The sequence below is a fragment of the Dromiciops gliroides genome, chromosome 5 (genome assembly GCF_019393635.1).
Source record: "Dromiciops gliroides isolate mDroGli1 chromosome 5, mDroGli1.pri, whole genome shotgun sequence".
NCBI classification, from domain to species: domain Eukaryota; kingdom Metazoa; phylum Chordata; class Mammalia; order Microbiotheria; family Microbiotheriidae; genus Dromiciops; species Dromiciops gliroides.
The window spans coordinates 87353438-87370928 of record NC_057865.1 but is presented as its reverse complement, the minus strand read 5'-3'; positions in this window follow the sequence as shown (position 1 = coordinate 87370928).

Sequence of the window (17491 nt, the reverse complement as noted above, 5' to 3'; positions counted from 1 at the left end):
GGCAAGGGAGGGATAGAGTGTGGAATAGAAAAATATAAACAAAAATATTTAATCTGGAAAGGTGAGGGAGGGGTGTGCTAGGAAGGGTATAGGAGGTATATACATATTTATACACACACGTGCATTTATGAGTTATTTAGGTATTATTTATATAGTAATTAAATTTAAACAAATTTGTCATATAAATTATATAAGTTGATATATATTTTTAATTTATAAAACAGTTATTTGAGGAATTAAAATACTAAATTTATGTATTAGACTATATCTAGGTATATCTAAATGTAATAATGTAGAACTTTTTCATTATATATTTCATATATGTGTCTGTGTTTATTATATCTATGTTTGATATATGTATAAAATATAATTATATATCACAAATAAAATACAAATTAAAAAAAAGATATATATTAGGATGACTGGAGATGGCCCTGGATGTTTAAGGCAATTGGGGTTAAGTGATTTGCCCAGGGTCACATAGCTAGTAAGTGTCTGAGGTGAGATTTGAATTCAGATCCTCCCACTCCCAACTTTAAGGCCAGTGCTCGATCCACTACACCACCTAGCTGCCTCTATAAGAATGTAAAGATGAGGCTCTGAGAAGCAGAACCATGAATGTAATTCTCTGCCTCTTTCCTTCTCCCTCATACTTACGCCAAATGCTCCCAGAGAAGTAAAATAGACTTCACTCTGTGAGGGTCCCTTTCACTCTCTGCTTCCTTCTTCCTGCTCAGTTTCCTCTACCTGTTGTCACTCCTATAGCACCGGCTGTCTTCCTCGGCTAAAATTCCTGATGCTCATTCTTGGCCCTTAAATTTTCTTTTCTCTTCTTTCCTTTCCTTTTAAAAAATAGCATCTTCTACTCTTTCACTGTTGCCTTTATCCTGGTTGACATGAATATGACTCTAACATCAATATGTCCAAAGACCCCACCTAAGTAAGTTCTCCCCCAGCTTAGTAAAAAGCTTCATGAGTTTCTTTAAGCCTCAGTTTACCTATCTGTAAATATTCGATAAACTATGTTACTTGTAAGGATCAATTGAGACAACATATGGAAAGGGTGCTAATGGATAAGAGGAACTCGGGACTAGGTGAGACAGTGCATTCCTTAGAACCAGGAAGATGTGGGGTCAAAGCCTGCTTCTGGCACATATTGTCGGTGGGACCCTGCCAGGGCAAGTCACTTAACCTTTCAGTGCCCCGCATTCTGCAATTATAAGTTGCAGAATAGGTCTATACCTGCATTCAGTTAAGGAAGAGAGTTCCCAATAAAAATGAAATCCAAATCTGGTGCAAAATCCTTGGTTAGCTGCTCCCACTGGCTCCCCCTATTCTGGAGGAGACCTGGATTGTGGAGGAACAAAAATGACAAAAGCATATATCTATTTAGGCTCCATCCCGATCCCAAGTATAGCCTCCCAACATCTTTTCACCATTATTTTAAATTTTATTCTCACAACAATACCGTGAATCTGAGAGAGCTTCTGTTATTGTCCCCCACTCCATCCCTTTTAATGTTGTGGAAATTAAGGAATAATTCTTTTGCCTCTACCAAATGACCCTTCCTCTCTGTTTAACAGGCCACCCTGCCCCAAGTTATAGTCCTCCTAAAGCCTCTCAGACTGTCCCTTGCCCTTCTGCTCCATCTTCCCCATTGGTATTATCTGTTGATCCCTTTCCTTTGTTTAATGGGGGTATTTTCCACCTCCCCCTACTTCCTTCTTGATCTTTGTGATCAGATGCTTTTGTATTTTCTCCTTTTGCTCATCATCCATTTTCTTATTCCTACCTTCCAGTTTCTCCTAGGTAGTTTTCTGATCCCCAAGTGATTTCTGTAGTTTGTTCTTTGTTTAGTCATTTTTTAGTTGTGTCTGATACTCCATGACCCCATTTGGGGTTTTGTTGGCAGAGATACTGGAGTGGTTTGCCATTTCCTTCTCCAGCTCATTTTACACATGAGGAAATTGAGACAAACAAGGTTAAGTGACTTGCCCAGGCTCACGCAGCTAGTATGTGTCTGAGGATGGATTTGAACTCAGGTCTTCCTGACTCCAGGCTTGGCGCTCTGTTCACTGCACCACCTAGTTTCCTCTGGTGCCTTTAAATAGAAAGTGGTCCTCATGTTAACAAAATTCTTTTTTAAATGGGATGGCTTTCTGGTAAAGTGGGAGGTGGAAAGAAATAGGAAAAAATCTAGTCAACATCAAAACCAGAGATATCAATAAAAATTCATTTAAACAAAAGACAGGGAGCTCCAATTCCGGTTTCTCATTTCCCATTCTTCAGTACTAATCTGGATTCTCTCACCTTAGATCGGCACCTATGCCAAAAGGGGGGAGATTGTGTTGAGGAACATGAGGACCCCAGAGCCCTAAATAAAACTGAAGAGGAGGTGAATCTTATCTTCCTCTCTCTCTCTGGGCCTCTTGCTCTTGTCTTCTCATGTCCACATTCCTGGGTCCTTCAGGTACCCAAAGGTTCTCATGCTATCTTTTGTGCATCTAAAGACTTCCATTGTGGGGCCTTCACCGCATCTGCCCTCCCAGAAGTACGCTGGGCTTCAACATTATAAACCTCCTCATTATCAGACTCTACTTTCCTTCAAGTAAAAACACACATTCCTTTCGAAAGCTTTAAAATAATTGGCTTTGTTTGTTTGTGTTTGGTGGGATTAGGAGCATGGTCCAATGGAAAATCTGCTGGGCCTGGAGTCAGGGAACCTGAATTCCAGGCCAAACTTGGCCATTTGGTACCTGTGTGACCTTGAGTAACCCACTTAACCAAAGTGGGCCTCAACATTTTTTAATCTGTACAATGATGGGTACAGACTAGATCCAAGGCTCAAATTCAAGCCATTTTTAAATGTAATTGGGAAATGTTTAACAAAAATAAATAAAAACCTAATACCACATAGGTCATGTAAAACTGGTAGTTTTCTAAGTCAATATTTGGCCAGCCGGGATCCATTTCTATTTGAGTTTGATACCACTGGACTAGATGACCTCTCCAGTGCCCTTTAACTCTAAATCCATGATTTCATAGTGATATCATTAAAATGATTCACATGGACCATATGAATGGTTTAACTACTTTCACCTATTCCTGTTTAATATGTGGAAGAGCTTTTTGCAAGGAGTGACAGCCTTGACTTCTTTTTACTACTCCCAGTCACCGCCCTCTGTCCCAACATACACCTTGGGCCAGAGGTGAGCCACTGGGCACCCGAAACATTTTCACTGGTAGTCCCCCATGTGTGAAATCTTCTCCCTCCTCTTCTCTGCTTCCTGCCTTCCTTAGCTTTCTTTTTTTTAAAATTTGTTTGTTTGTTTTTGCAGGGCAATGAGGGTTAAGTGACTTGCCCAGGGTCCCACAGCTAGTAAGTGTCAAGTGTCTGAGGTCAGATTTGAACTCAGGTCTTTCTGAATCCAGGGCCAGTGCTTTATCCACTGAGCCACCTAGCTGCCCCCTTCTTTGGCTTTCTTCAAATCTCAGCTGAAGTCTTACCTTCTGCAAGAAGACTTTCCTGATCCTACTTAATGCTAGTGCCTTCCCTCTATTGATTAGCTCCAATTCATCCTGGATGTGGTTTGTTTGTATAGAGCTGTTTGCATGTTTTTCTTCCCACCCCCACCCCCAATCCCCAATAAGACTGTGAACTCCTAGAAAGGAGGAACTATCTTTTGCTTTTCTTTATCCCCTACACTTAGCCCAGTGCCTGGTACATAGTAGGTGCTTAATTATTGTTTATTGCCAAACTGAGAAGGCAGTGCTGACCTTCCTGCTTCAGGCAAACAGAAACAAAATTCTCATATCACCAGTATTCATAATTTAAAAACCAGAGTCCGGATGTTCTTGAGGTGATATACCTTGGACAATATCCATGAAAAAGCAATACTCCCCCGCAGCCTAGGACAGTGCTGAGCACCAGGTAGAACTGAGTTTAGAATTTCTGATGAGGTCACTGTGCTACTGAAACATAACCAAAATGGCAAATAAAGGAGAGAATCCTTCGGAACCACTTTCAGCCTTGATGAGTCTCGAAGAAAGTCTAGTTGGTTTCTAATACTCCAGACTTGGTATTCCTTTCATGGAACCACAGGATTTCAGAGCTGGAGGAACAGATCTAGGATCATAGATGTAGAGTTGTAAGGGACCTTAAAGGCCATCTGATCAAACTTGCTCATTTTACAGATGAAGACATTTCAAGGTTGGGGGTGGGGGGAGGGGGAAGAGATATGTCGGGAAGGGATTTACCCAAAGTCACAGAAGCAGTGTTAGGGACAAGATTTGACCCTAGTTCTGCTGATGCCTTAGCAAGTGCTCATCCCATGCTCTGGAGGAGAGACAATCCAACATTTGTTTTCTAGAGGAGGCAACTGAAATTCTGGGGAGTTCTGGTCTCTAGATCCAGGGGCCCTTACTCTTTGCTTATGGGCAGATTTCTTTTTTTTTTTTAATTTTTTTTGTGAGGCAATTGGGGTTAAGTGACTTGCCCAGAGTCACACAGCTAGTAAGTGTTAAGTGTCTGAGGCCGGATTTGAACTCAGGTCCTCCTGAATCCAGGGCTGGTGCTCTACCCACTGCGCCACCTAGCTGCCCCTATGGGCAGATTTCTAATGCAATTTGTACTACTCCCCTGCAAGAAGAGAGCCTGGCTTACCTATTCAGATTTCTTGGTTTTGCAGAACCCTAGGCAGGTGGGCGACCTGTACTCCATATGGGCAGAAATGTGGTGGTAAGGGAATTAGTGCTACAGTAGTCGGCCCACAGCTCTGGATGAACTTGACATTATGTGCCAATCTGGAGGTGGGATGAGACAGAGCAGGAGTGGTACGAAATGGTCCAGAAATCACATTTGCCAAAAGTACACAGTGCTTGGGCAGAGGGTTCTACTCTTTTTAGAACAGTGCTATAGTTGAATGGAATCTGCCATTGGTTAGGCCAAGGTTCAGGACTAGAATAATTTTTTATTTTTCCCTCTTGTCTAAGCTGATCTCCACAGTATTCCTCAATGATAAGTCTTGTAACTTACTTGTCTTTTTATACTCTTCTCTTTCATGCTCAGCAAATCAGATTTATTTTTATCTATTAAAGCTCCATTTTCACGGGGAAATGTCACAACTGTCTACCTCGTTCTGATGGGTCCTCCTCTCTGGTTTTAGGCCAGTAGCTCCACCCACCCTATTAGGATTTTGTTTCCCAGCCCTTTTCTCCCAAACCTGAGCACAAGACTGAGCTGATATCCTCCCTGTTCCCTGCATGAGCATGTCAGAATTTTTTTTTTTTTAGTGAGGCAATTGGGGTTAAGTGACTTGCCCAGGGTCACACAGATAGTAAGTGTTAAGTGTCTGAGGCCGGATTTGAACTCAGGTACTCCTGACTCCAGGGCAGAAATTTGATTTAACTTAGCTCTTCCTTTTAGAGTGTGGCACAAGGAGGTCAAGCTTTATGGGTTTGTTTACTGCAAGGGCCACCCAACTCTGTTCTGTTTCATGACACAGATTTATTTCTGTAACTCCATCAAACTGGTCTAGAAAATGGATCATTGGGTGCAGCTAGATGGCACAATGGTTAAAGCACCAGCCCTGGATTCAGGAGGACCTGAGTTCAAATCTGGCCTCAGACACTTGACACTTACTAGCTGTGTGACCCTAGGCAAGTTGCTTAACCTCCATTGCCTGCCCCCCCCCAAATGAAAATGGATCATTGGTTAGCAGGGGTACCCAGGCAGTGTGTGGCAGACCCAGCCCCACAACTGGAAGCACAACTCATGGCATAGAACAGTGAGCCCACCACATTGTCACTATGGATAAAGAACACGGCTTTCTTTTGGTTTGTTTGTTTGTTTGTGGATACTTATTTGGGCAACCAGATCTGGGCTTCCAGCATATTCATTCTTATACCAGTTACTGAATGGAACTAGGGATGAAGTTGGTGAATACTGTGGTGTAGGGGACATTAAATAGAGGAGCCCCCCCCGGGGCCCCATTGGCTTCTCGGCCCCCCACTTGCAGCACAAGGATTGTCTTATGTGCCACTGACAAGGACTTCATGGTTCAGAAACCATTAGAAGGGAGAGGGTGAGACTTTCGTTTCCTGAATGGATTCATGTAAGGCTGTTTCTGAGAGCCTTGGGAATGAGCTAAGTGTAGCTGAATGGTCGCTGTTGAGGACTGCATGCTTGGTTGCATTTTTTGTGTGTGGTGTGCCTTTAAAAGTGGGAAGAGCTGATGAGAGAGAGAGAGAGAGAGGAGAGAGAGAGAGAGAGAGAGAGAGAGAGAGAGAGAGAGAGAGAGAGAGAGAGAGAGAGAGAGAGAGAGAGAGAGAACATTTCAGGAAATGATTGGGGTACATCTGGTCATTGCAAGAGCATCTCTTTTAAATTTATAATCAGGACCTAGGGCTGGGAAGTATCCTGCCCTTGCCCACAGGGGTTGGCAGGGGACAATAAGGCTAACTCTAGTGGTGCCTGGGGTAGCTCTCTGCAGTGAAGTAAGGAAAAGGACCAGATATCAAGAGTCTGATCTTTTCCAAGATGGAAAAAGAAAGGCGAGAAAAGCTTATAGTGGTGAGGACAGGTTGTAAGGGCCCAATTCTCCCTTAATGCTTGGGATTTGCTACATGGGTAGCTTTTCTTTCAAATACTAGACTGGCAGGGGATTATTTCCTTGGACCTGTGTGGATCATTTTTTAATAAATGTCAATGAAAAGTAAGGTGCTATTTCAATGAAATTAGAGAAGTTCATTTCCCAGCCTGAGCATCATTCAGTCTTGCAGGCTTGAATGGTCTAAGTGTCTATGATTCTGGGCCAGGTTTCCGACTGTGCATCTAAGGAAGGCCTCCTTTATTCTCCAGGGAGTTCATCTGAGCCCTTACTATGTGAAGAGGTGAAGCGGAGAAGTATTTGCTTCCCGGTGTCTTTTGCTCCCACATGCCCCTAGGAGGCCAACACCATCACCCCCTACTCCCCACCCCCCATACTTCTGACTGTTGCCATGGTTAGCTCCAGGCATCCAAGACTGGTTACAGGAAAGACAGTTGTAGGACTAGATACAGAGGAAGAGATGGGGAAGAGTAGAAGATTTGCTAAAAGTTGTACAAGGTGCTTAAAGCACTCAACAATAACTAGCAGCAGCAATCAGCAAGGACAACAACAACAAAGGATTGAAAAGAAAAGAACAAAAGAAATTGACAACAGGGCAACAAACAAGGTCAGGCAAGAAAAGGAATCTTTAGCAAAATGATGCTGAACCGACTGTTGAAGCCAAATTTGGCTGGGGGGGAGGGGGGGAGGGGGGGGAGAGAAAGAATCAGCAAATAGGATCAACAACTCTCCCCCACAACCCCAACCCACAACCAAACAAAAACCGGAAACGGGAATGTGAACAGAGGAAATAATTCATAATGTCCCAAACTGATGAAAAGTCTCAAAGGATACAGACCAGGAAAAGCCCATCAAAATTATCTTAGAAAGAAGATCCAGTAGGTTCTTAGTTTAGTATATGCTAACCTGGGAAATTTCAACAAAATCAAGAGAAGAGGAGTCAGATTGGGAAGGTTTGAAGCCAATAACAGAACAAATAATAATTCCCAAAATAGACAGAATTTCCAGGTTATTTAGTGGATAGAGAAACAAAAAGAGATACCAATGTAAGACCAAGAGAAATGTTTGTTGAAGGGTGAGCATGGGAATATCGAAAGAGAACTTAGAGGTCATCTAGTTTAACCCTTTCATTTCATTGATGGAGAGGCTGAGGCCCAAACAGGGGAAGGAACTCGCTCAATATAGATGGCAGAGCCAAGACCACCACTTAGGGTTTTGATTTTTAGTTCGGTGCTGCATCCACCACCAGACAGGTTCTTTGCTTTTTAGACACCTGAGCATGCTTGAATCCAGAAAGAAATCAGAAGGCAGAGGGAGAATAACAATGAGGGAGAGCGAAGGGTTAAAAAGGGAATAAAGAGGGTAGGCAACAAGGAGGGAACATAAGTTGGACAGTGAGGGAGAGCTGAGGGGGGAATAGTAATACATGAGAGAAAAGGAGTCATGTTATTTAGCAAGGAAAGGGGAGCACAGCTGAAGGAGGAGAGAGCCAATTATAGGGGATTTAAGTATCATCTTTGTATACGAAGGACAGCCCATTAAGCCGGGATGATCCCACATCTTTCTCTATCCATGCTCTCTGTGGAAAAGAAGCAGGAGTGGAAGGGGAAAAATGATAGGGGTCACCCAGTGCTAAGGTTTGGAGGTGCAGAGCAAAAGGCAAAGGCATTAAGAGAAGAGGCATGCATGATTTGGGGTAACACCAACAGACCACTGGGGGAAATGGAAAATACAAAGAGAAAATCAACAACACCAGTGAAATGGAAAGGTGAATAATTATCCTTCGCTAAGAAAAAGTTAAATTTTCTTCATTAGTCAAACCATACCTTTGTATTGGGAAGAATAGGGACTCTATATTTATTTTTCAGCATTGAAACAGAAATCTTGGTATTTGAGCTAGGTAAAAACAAAGATTTTTTTTCAAAATAAGATTTATGAGAATTTTTACTTCCAATTGATCAAAAATGGAGAGATTCATCCAAGTGAACATACAAAGCTTGAAGCCATGAGTTGTTTTATCTATCTATCTATCTATCTATCTATCTATCTATCTATCTATCTATCTATCTATCTATCTATCTATCTATCATCTATCTGGATCATTGGTTTTAGTGGGAGGGTAATCCTGTATTTTGGTATTTTTGAATGGTGTTTTCTCAGAAATTAAAAAAAATTAATTTCCCTATTTCCCATTTTTAACTAACTATGACAATAGTGAAGCTGAGGAAATAAGGCTCACTTTCTTTTTCCCATACCAAGACATAACAACGAACACTCCTAGCAGAAGGGTGATTTTGTTCTAACTTTGGAAGTGTCTTGAGGGAAGTCCTTAAGGAGTAGATTTGTCTTTGATTTTTACAGTGCTTTCGAAAAAGATATCAGGGATGTTTCAGTAAGGTTTTCTATGACAAAATGAATCCTATTATTGTTTTCTTAATTGACCATATATATTAATACTGCCTGGGTACATAATTTGGATATGACATTATTAAAATGATCCTTTTTTTCTTTTGAATTTCACTTAAATCCCCCCCCCCATGGCCTGCTTCCCGTCTTGCCATTTCACCACTAGGGCAGTCAAATCAAATAATCTTTTTGGAAAAAAATCTTAGAAATAAGTTTCTGATTCTGTGAATTGATACTTAGCGTGACACTGAAAGCTAACACATTAACAAGGAAGTGAAAGTCCAACACATCTCACAATACTCAGCAGATGGACCCTGAACACAGGAACTCTACGAAATTTGCACCTTGACTTTGGCCACATTAATTAACTTCTCTGGGACTCAGTTTCTTCCTTTGTAATTAGACTTGCTTTCACTTACTTTAGAGAAATGTGAGGATAAAAGAGATTACCCACAGAAGGGAATTATAAATTCTCTAGGGGGAAAAGGTGCTAGTTCAAAGTATGGTCTCTTGGTTTTTTTGGGGGGAAAGTGAGAGGTTTGGATTTGGTTCCAGTGTGGAAACTTCACCTACTGATAAATATAAGCAACTAAAGTATTTTTTAAAAGTAACAAACATTTTTTATTTATCGTTTTGGGTTCCAATTTTTGCCCCTCGTTCCTTCCTTCCCCTTCCTCTTCCTTCAGGTGGTAAGCAATCAGATATAGGTTATAAATGTACAATTATGTAAAACATTACCATATTAGTCATTTTGTATAAGAAAACTTGAATAAAAGAAAAAAATGAAAGAAAGTGAAAAATAACATGCTTCAGTCTGTGTTCCATCAATATCAGTTCTTTCTTCATAGGTGGATACAATGATCCAAGACAATCCCAAAGGACTATTGATGAAGCAACTAAAGTCTTAACTATAACCTATAGGGTATTGAGAGGTTAGGTACTCTTATTCATGCAGCGAGTTATGCATTAGAATTTTTTGTTGTTATTGTTGTTCAATAGTGTCTGACTCTTCATGACCCCACTTGGGGTTTTCTTGGCAGAGATATTGGAATGGCTTGCCATTTCATTCTCTAGCTCATTTTACAGATGAGGAAACTGAGGTAAACAGGGTTAAGTGACTTGTCCAGGGTCACACAGCTAGGAAGTGTCTAACAGCCCTATGGACTGTGACCAGAACACAATTCTTCCTAATTCTGAGAAAGGTCTTCTATTCACTTCTATGACACAGTGCCTCAAATGATAACATATCATACTAGACTATCATATTTATTGCTTGAAAGAACCTTCAAGAACATATAATCCAATCCCTTTATTTTAAACATGAAGAATTTGGGCTCCGAGAGATTAAATAACTTGCCTCAAATCTCACAGATAGTGAGTGGCAGAACTTGGATTTGAACTCACGGTCTCTGACTCTGAATCAAATGCCTTTTCTATACTGCTCTGCCTCCTAGATATTATAGTTAAATTATATATAAAATACAATTATATCATAACTAAATATTATAAAATATATTATACAAAATATAATTTATTCTAATTAAAAATATATAATAGGGGCAGCTAGGTGGCACAGTGGATAGAGCACTGGCCTTGGAGTCGGGAGTACCTGAGTTCAAATCCAGCCTCAGACATTTAACACTTACTAGCTGTGTGACCCTGGGCAAGTCACTTAACCCCAATTGCCTCACTAAAAAAAATTTAAAAATTAAAAAAATATATATATAATAAAGTGTCACACTTTGGTATATCTCTACTCAAATAACTGCAGTGGCTCCCTGTTGCCTCTGTGATTAAGTACTAACTCTTCTGTTTAACTTTTATTTTATTTATTTATTTATTTATTTATTTATTATTTATTTTTTAATTTTTTTAGTGAGGCAATTGGGGTTAAGTGACTTGCCCAGGGTCACACAGCTAGTAAATGTTATGTGCCTGAGGCCAGATTTGAACTCAGGTACTCCTGACTCCAGGGCCGGTGCTCTATCCACTGTGCCACCTACCTGCCCCTTCTGTTTAACTTTTAAAGCTCTTCACATTCTTTCCTTAACCTACCTTTCCAGCCACATCATATATGATTCCTCTTCTAACATTATGATCTAGTCATTCCCACCTTTTCCCTTTTCCTCTGTCTCCTGTGTCTGTGTCTTTGCATTGATCATCCCTTATGCCTAGAACATATTCCTTTTTCACCTTCCACTCATGGAATTCCTCTCTTCCTTCAAGGTGCCCCTCAAATACTACATTCTACATGAAGCCTCCAATAGTGCCTTCCTAAAACCACCTCACATTTAAATACTTTGTATTTTGAGGGGTATCTATTCTCTTTATACTATTAATTCTATCTCTCTATATATTTACATATGTATATATAATCCATATCCAACACAATTCATACATATGTGTATACACATACATATGTGTAGATGTTTATGTATATGTATACACACACACATTCACACTTTTCCCCCATTTTTCAGTCATGTCTGACTGTGTGACTCCATTGGGGTTTGTTTTTTTTGGCAAAGATACTGGAGTGGTTTGCCATTTCCTTCTCGAGCCCATTTTACAGATGAGAAAACAGAGGCAAACAAGGTAAAGTGTCCAAGATGACACAGATAGTAAATGTCTGAAGCCAGATTTTAACTCAGGCGAGCACACACACAATACATACATCCTTATTTGAATGTAAATTTCTAGTAAGCAGAGGTTGTTTTATTCTTTGTGTTCATATTCTCAGCACAGTCAGTATAGTCCCTGACCCATAGCAGATACTTAATAAGTGCTTGTTGATTTATTGATAGTATTACTATTTATTTTTATTATTATTATTATTGTCATTGCTTCAACAAAATCGCTTTGTTTGACTTAAACGATGGAGTTCATAGCCCTATTCCCAAATGATTTAGATTTAGGAAAAAATCCAGACAGCAACTATTCACTGGTATTAAAAGGCACCGGGGAGTCTGTGTTGGCAAACTGGGACACTGTTATGGAAACCATTGCTGTCCACCACCCTATGGTTTGACAGTGTCACGGCTAGGTGACTCTTTGTATGTCCTGTGATACACCACGAGATGTTTGGAAGTCATGCTTTTACTAGTGTTTTGACAGTTTGCAGCTCATCCCACTCACCAGCACAGACACACACTCACACACACACACTCATACATACCCCCTCAGAGCCAAATACATGTTCATAGCTATCCCCTTCAACTTCATGTTGTCATACATTTTTATTTGCTGCTCTTCAAGAGAGATGTCAGTCTGTGGATGAGACTAGACCCATGTCCAGCCTGTTTTAATGAATAGTAATTCTTTATCCTAAAAGTCCTACCCTATGTGAAAGGTTTGCTCCTCAAGTCAGTGCTAATACCTCAATTTCTTTTTTTCCTTTAAAATGTTTTGTTGATGCTCTTTTTGTTGTTCTCTTATATCATTGTCACTTTCTTGTGATTTTCCGCTCTCCCTACTCCCCCCGTAGCTTTTTCTTGCAACAAAAAACTACAGTCAGCCAAAAAATGAGCCATCAAACTGGCTATGCCTGAAAATGTATGCACCTCTGCACTCTACACCCATGGGCCACCACCTCTCTTCTCAGAGGCAGGCAGAGAAACGACTCACTAGCAGTCCTTTGACATCATGATTGGTCATTGACCAGAATTCTAAGGTCTTTCAGTGCTTTTTTCCTTCACATTTTTTCCTACCACTTCATTTCCTGCCTATTAGCAGAAGAGATATCTTCCATCCTTGAGGACTCAGGACCTCGAGCTGACAATCCAGCTTTGAAAAGATGCTATTTCACCTTTGACTTAAAAGAATAGACTCAGAGCCGAAGGTGACCTTGGAGCTCAATGGCCGAGCCTTTCATTTGACAGATGAAGAGACTGAAAACACTGAGTTATCTAGTGACTTGTCCAAGATTGAAAGGCTGGTTAAAATCAGAGCCTGAACAAGACTCCTGGTTTCCTAACCACGGCTGGTGTTCCTTCTTTTATATGATACCACTTTTCCATCAGCAAGGCTATATTCAGTCAGAGAGAGTACCATGCACATAGCAGGCACTTAATAATTGTCTACTAAATGACTTGCCAACCTTCTGGTGTATAATTAAATAGATTCATACCGGTGTCATGCCATGCCCAAGGACATTTTCAAGGTCAAAACTTACTTTTGGTTATCTGCCTCCCTCCCTCTCCCCAATCTTAGGGAGCCTCCAAAGAACACTGGGACTTTTATCGAATGTGGGACATGGAGGCATAAAAACAGGGATTCAGAATCTGGCCTCTGATACTTGTGAGCTAGGTGAGCTTGGGTAAGTCATTTAGCTCCATTTAAGCTTCAATTTCCTTATTTATAAAATGAGGATAATAATACATGGAATATAGCTGGCCAGGCTTGGAATCATAAAGACCTTGGTTCAAATCCTGCACCTGCCCTATGCTTCATGGACAAATCACTTAATTTAAGTGACAGCCAAGTTACTGCTCTGTGTCAGTGGCATGAGTTTCCACACTGCAAGTTCTCCACACCAGTGACATAAAGACCTGTATCCAAAATGGTCTGTCCTCCCGTCAGCATGACCATAGACATTACCATCTTCATAGCTTTGCCTTCCTCAAGATTCCCAGCATTCTATCGATCCCTGCCTCAGGGGAAATGTGGAGAAAAAAGATGTCTGAGAGCATCCTGTGGCTTCAGAGAATCATAGGATTTAGAGGTGGAAGGGACCCTAAAAAATCATCTTGTTTCACATATGAAGAAACCAAGACTGGGAGAGTGTAAGTGACATCCCCAAAGTAACCCAATCAGTAAAATAGAAGAGCTGGAGTCTACCTAGGTTCTCTGATTCCCAATACAATGGGAACATTGTATTTCCCCTCCCTCTAACTGGTTGGGAACAGACAAGACTTTAGAAGATCACTGATCTTTGAGTACTGCTAGTGAGAAGGATTTGAAAATATTCACTTAACTAGCATGACATTGATCAGGGAGATTTGCATCAAACCCAAGGAGCCCAGACTATGGCATGCCATATAGTGAAATTTTGATTAACCAGAACCCAATTAAGCAGAACTCTCAAATTAACCAGATATCTTTCCCCTTGTACCATACTTTTTGGAAAGACTTGAGAAGCCAACAAGCTGGAATTAGGTATTTCGATAAAATAACATTAGTTCTTTAAACACGCAAAGTGTATGTCCTTGGGGTTACTACAGGTTTAGCTTTATATAGTGTCCCTTCTCCATCTTCAGTCTTAGACAACAAACACTGATGTTCATACTTTTAGGTATGGTATGATCCTTCCTTGTTGAGGAAAGATAAACTTGCCTCTTGTATATTATATTTATTAATGCAGAGAAATAGTCAGGCAGATTTTTAAAAAAGAAGCAAAAAGATAGGACAGATAATTTTCTGGTTAACTGGAAAATTCAAGAAACCAGAAGCCACCAGAATAAACACCTGACTTACCAATATTTCCCATCCTTGTTGCTAAAATCGTATATTTTGTTTTTAGTCTAGTCACTCCCACTTTGCTTACTATTCAACCTTCATCCAGAGATGCTGGAAAATTGTCCAATCTTCTTGTAACACCAAGTACTGACCATCTAAGAAGAGGAAATAGAAGTATTCACACCAGATTCCTAAACAAAGCCTAACCTGAGAAACTCTTTGCATAGACTTTTGGGATCACCAAGGAATACTTCTGAGAGAATGATACCACCCCAGTTACCAACAAAGACACAGCTCCTGGCAGGGTCTGAGGCTTTCTAATCTCACTGCTGACTGGCCTCCACTTTGTAAGGTTTCTGGGAGCAGGAGACACCAAGATTTTTGATTATTTTCCTCACATCATTAGATTTCACAGCATGTCTCCCTTCCCTCACTCCTACCAAAGGTCACTCACCAGAGAACACATTTTCCAAATTAAAATTCCCTTATCTGCAGTATTTTGTGTTAGCATTTCTTTATTACCAGCAGCCTGAGTCTCTCATTTCTACCGCCCCCACCCGCACCTCCCTCCACCCTTCCCTCTCTTCCATCCTCAGCAGTGACTATTGATTTCCATGAGAGGAATCTGCCCAGCTATTGAGTAAGATGAGGACTGAGGCACCAATCGCCCTCCCCAACATAAAGACAGTACCATATTTTACATTTACATGCCAAGGTTTATGTAAACCTTGTTTCCTTTCTTTTTTTCTTATATCTCTGTTCCGCACAACCGTTGTCATTCATGCCACACCTAACTTGGAAATAATAGTCTTAATATGACTTGAATTCCATACATAAGCTAGATCTAGGGATAGGGGTATTATTCCTTTGTATCTTCTAACGTGCTCTCTATTCCCTATATCGCCCACTACACTGCTTAATAGATACTTGTTCGTTTGATTTGTCTGCCTATGTGTGTAATCTAGAAGACTAAGTTGAAATAGTCATCAAATCGATGGGTTATCAGAAGTATAAGTTCAGCTATTTACATGCAGATGCATTATTCAAGTCTACATTTTCAAAGGCCCACTGGGAAACTTAAGTTTAGGGAGAGAAGTAATAAAAGGACAGGGAGGATGGGGGAGCAGGGAAGAAAATATCAATCGCTACGAAATGAATCCAGACAAGATTCTGGATATTGTGTAGTCATCTAAAGGCTGATCTGAATTGCCCTCAAACTCTGGCAAGGGAACTCGTTGCGATTACCTTGAGGTCCCTCCCAGCCCTATTTTTCAATGATGCTTCAAGGTAGTTTATGTTAAGATAATTTGGAACGGGAAACATTTCCCCTATTTAGGCATATTGATAACTTAGATCTAAATATGAAGCCTAGATTTACCTAGCCAACCCCAGAGTTACTGCAAAGAGCCCTGAGGTTTGCTTGGGGCTTTCTGAAGTATAAATCAATTTTAAAACAAATGAAAAGTAGGGAGGGGGGCGCAGAGAAATGCAGCTCATAGACTCTTTCTTTAGACAATGCTTTGTTTAAGCCTAACTGGTGAGCTTCAGTGTTTGTTCCTCCGGGATCCATATTGACTAAGCTAAATGGAAGGGCAGCAGTGCTCAAGGGCACTGTGTTGTTCAAAAGAAAAGAAAGAAATAACATCTGCATCTCAAGTGCCAAGGACAAACACAAACACCACTCATTTGAGCCTTTCCCTCCTAACCTGAGCTTTTGCCACCCTCAAGAATCGTGTTATTCACTTTGGGGGGCTGCGCTAAACCAAACCCTAAGCCTTTGGTTGAGTGTGCCATTGCAAATTACTTTGGTCATTAGCCTGGTATTGCTTCTATCATCCATATTCAATTGGAGAACATAGATGCAAAGGCAGCTCTTTTATGGGGAATTCCCTGGTCTTTTTATCTTTGGCTCCAAGTAATGATGAAAATGGACTTGGTTACTTAGAAGAGATGGCATTAGTTCCCAAGTCTAAAATTTCCATCTGATTTTAGAGAAATGACTGGAAGCTATAAAGGAAGGCCAAATAACTAGAAAAGCAAAAGATTCTGTGGTTTGGGAATGACAGAAGGAGAAGCAGAGAAAAGAGAAGGGTGATTCAGATCCTCATTGTTCCTCAGCTGCTTCAATGTCCAATGTCCTGACACAGACAGGAAGGGTAGTGTTGGTACTGCCATATTAAATCTGATATATAATTTAAAAAGCCACAAGCTAAACAAGTTAAAGTTAGTTTCATATTCCATCCTCTTTTCCTATCCCTCTTTGTTTATGGAAATGAGCATGCTTTGATGGCTACCAAGTTAATAATAATTTTTTAAAAATTAAATGCTCCAAGCCTCTAATTCATATACTGATCCCCCCTCCCCAAGAAAATTGGCCTTTTCATATCTGATTCTGTTTTAAGTGATGTTTTGGTTTTTAGCTTAGATGGTACTTATATTTGTCCACACCTTCCTCCCGATCTTTGCAATGACATGTCTATAGCTGCAATGCCTACATTACAGCCTAAATTCAATCCAGTAGGACGTCAGGATAACATTGGCATAACGATAATGCCAATGATAGGCTTTTAATTTTACAGTTGGAGGCACCTAGGTCCAAGAGGAAGGGGTACATGATTTCACAATAGAGTATAGTGGAAGCCGTGGTTACAGATGAGGTCTTTACCACCTGCAAAACTGGCTGAAGTTTAGGGCACTGCAAAGTAGAGTCTTATTATAGAGTACACTAGGTCTGTTTTATTTTCTCTTACAGTTTGGGGGTGTTTTTAAAGGAAGAAAGTAGAGGCAATCTTCAATATTTCCATTTGATAATGACTTCCAAATGAAAGGGGCATCATTTTCCTACTCTATATGTTACGCAAGGGTATATTTCCAAATGTAGACAAGAACAGGTCTGATATGATTAATAATAAAAGTTATTAGATTTAAGATTATACTAGACCTCACTCTGTTTCGACTCATCATTTAGGAGCGTATTCCTTTAAACTGGGTCCACTTGGATGAACATTGAAGTCTATTTTGGG